Below are 2550 nucleotides of genomic sequence, written 5' to 3'. Positions count from 1 at the left end.
TATCATCCAGTCCAGCATCCCAGAGAGGACCTGAAAGAGAACATCTGAGCTTCTGTTCCACTAACACATGACATGTGTCTCAGTGATCAATGTGCCCGTGTGTGCAAGCGTGCGTGCGTGCGTGCGCATTGCTGCATCTGTGTATGTGTGTGTGTGTGTGCGCATCAGTGTTTGTGCGTGTGTGTGTGTGCGTGCGTCTGTTTGTTCGTGTGTTTGCGTGTGTGTGTGCATGCCTGCGTCTGTGTGTGTGCATGCGTGCGTCTGTTTGTTTGCGTGTGTGTGTGCATGCCTGCGTCAGTGTGTGTATGTGCGCGCGTCAGTGTGTGCGTGCGTGCGTGCGTCTGTTTGTTCGTGTCTGTGTGTACATGCCTGCGTCTGTGTGTTTGTGCGTCTGTGTGTGCGCGCACGTCAGTGTGTGCGTGTGTGTGCATGCAGGCCCGGGGTGAGTAATCGGGAGACTCGGGAGAATTCCCGGTGGGCCGCTTCACTTTTGGGCCGGTCGAGTTTTTTTTTTTCTTTTTTTTCTTTCCTCTCTTCACAATAATCAAATATAATTTGTGACAAATAGTTGGTTACATTAGGCTACACACGTTCAACATTCTGACACCGCAGCGCGCAGCCTCTGTAAAGGTTGAACCATGTGAGGGAGTTCTCCCCTCCCCCCTCCCATAGAGTTGGTTGAGTCCACAGCGCGTCTTTTCCAAAACGTTTTCTCAGGTACGATAGCTGGGCCGGCCCTATCGTAACGGTACGCGTCAGGGAGGATGGATGGGAGGAAGAGGCCAGGAGGGGCCGAAAAAGCCAGGTTAAAAAAACGAAAAGCATTGGAGGAGGATGCTGCCAAATGTGCTAAACTCACGGATTTGTTTTCAAGAGGACAACAAACACAAGTGGCAACAGCAGGTAAAGAGAGACCGGCCTATTCATAATTAGCACTAACGTTAGCAACGCTGCAACGTAATTATTCGGCTAATACAGTTGTGTCATTGTCAACCTATTCACAAAATATAAAATTTAATAAAAACTTTTTTTTATCACCCAATACATGGCGATTCATAGACTTTGCAAATATTATGCAATTTAATACTGATAAAAAACTCTAGCTTGATCTGTGTATGCAGTAAAATGACCTCTATTTTTTGTAGCTTCTGAGCAGCAGATAAGCAAGTCCCCCACTGAAAATGAGGAGGCCATGATGACTACAGGGACAGGTAGAGAGGATACCAGAATAAACAATATGAATTAAAGTTATTTAACCCTCAGGTTGTATTCAAAACCCTATTGTGTTGTATTGTATTGAACACTTTTTGTGTTCACAGTCCAAAATGACCGGCCTACAAAAAATAGCTGAGAAATCACTTGTTATGCTATATAATCACCCAATATTGGATTCAATCTTTTTGTCAACTTGTTTTCTTTCAATTAAGACTGGTTTTATATTTCTGTTTGCATCTGATTAATCATAGGCCTCATTTATCTGAGAGTAGGTATCACGTTTTTTGATTAAAAAGCATTATTTTTGAATAAATTTGGAAATATTAAATAAAATATGAAAAAAATTGGTAATGACGGCCCCCATGAGGTCCTTTTTGTTATGCAATACAGGTGAGTTCCAGAGAAGCGTGTCCGAAAAAAGAAAAGAATGCCAGGAGAGCTTTTAGATGATGAACCAGTAGCCTCATCTGATGCTGCCTTTGAGGTGAATGTCCATAATGTTATTCTGGACACTGTGGCAGGTAGCATAGATAGGAGGTTTTCAGCAAATGCAAAACTTGCCTCAGATTTAGCTTGTCTTGACCCTAAAAACTTTCCTGAAATAAAGATAAATGGGCTCCCTAACTCAGCACTTCAGGAAATCAGCAAATGTCTGCTTAGGTTTGATGACAGAGCTACTGTTAGCACATTACAGACTGAGTTTTCTAGCCTGGCATACCAGTGGGACAGACTGAAACAGTCCTCTCTTGAAGGTTATACTGTCAGGACATGTAGTGAGGTGACACATGAAGGTCAGGAGGATAGTGGCGGACTGCCATATATGGAAAAACCAGAGCTGGAACTTGAAAGCAGGACCTGTTCCTCCTGCTAAAACTGTGCCATTTTTGTCCATTTAATACTCTCACAGTATAATCTCCTCACAGATGCTTATCATGTGATTGGGTTAGCATATAAGTTTCTGTTGACTTTGTCCATCACACAGGTTGCATGTGAGAGAAGCTTCTCAACTTTAAAATTTGTGAAGAATAGGCTACGAAGCTCATTGAGTCAGGACAACTTGGAGGCTTTCATGTTAATGTGCACAGAGAAGGAAATCTACATGTCTATAAGAGACGACACCGTTATCGATAAAGTGGCTGAAACCAGTGCACTGCTTAGGCGGCTACTGATGCTGTAGATGCTGTTGGTGCTATTCGCAATGTAACCATAAACAGTACTGTGACTTGAACTGTAAACATTAGTTCATTATGCCTCTTTGTGGAAGAGTGGGATACATTTCAAATGCTTTATTTATTTATTTCTGCTTTTGTTAATTTATCAACCTATTCTTTTGGA

At 42.6% G+C, this 2550-nt stretch overlaps 1 protein-coding gene across 1 annotated transcript in view; it reads right to left on the bottom strand.

The window, feature by feature from the left end:
- Window positions 1–271, bottom strand: part of cpxm2 (carboxypeptidase X (M14 family), member 2) — a 10602-nt gene extending 10331 nt beyond the window's left edge. Inside the window, exon 1 of the mRNA XM_079476135.1 lies at window positions 1–271. This exon is cut by the window's left edge and continues 506 nt beyond it. The gene's annotated coding sequence lies outside the window, so the exon portion shown is untranslated.
- Window positions 272–2550: the final 2279 nt, after the last annotated feature.

The sequence above is a fragment of the Barbatula barbatula genome, assembly GCF_947034865.1.
Source record: "Barbatula barbatula genome assembly, chromosome: 16".
Taxonomy (NCBI): Eukaryota; Metazoa; Chordata; class Actinopteri; order Cypriniformes; family Nemacheilidae; genus Barbatula; species Barbatula barbatula.
This window is presented reverse-complemented; position numbering and strand designations above follow the sequence as displayed.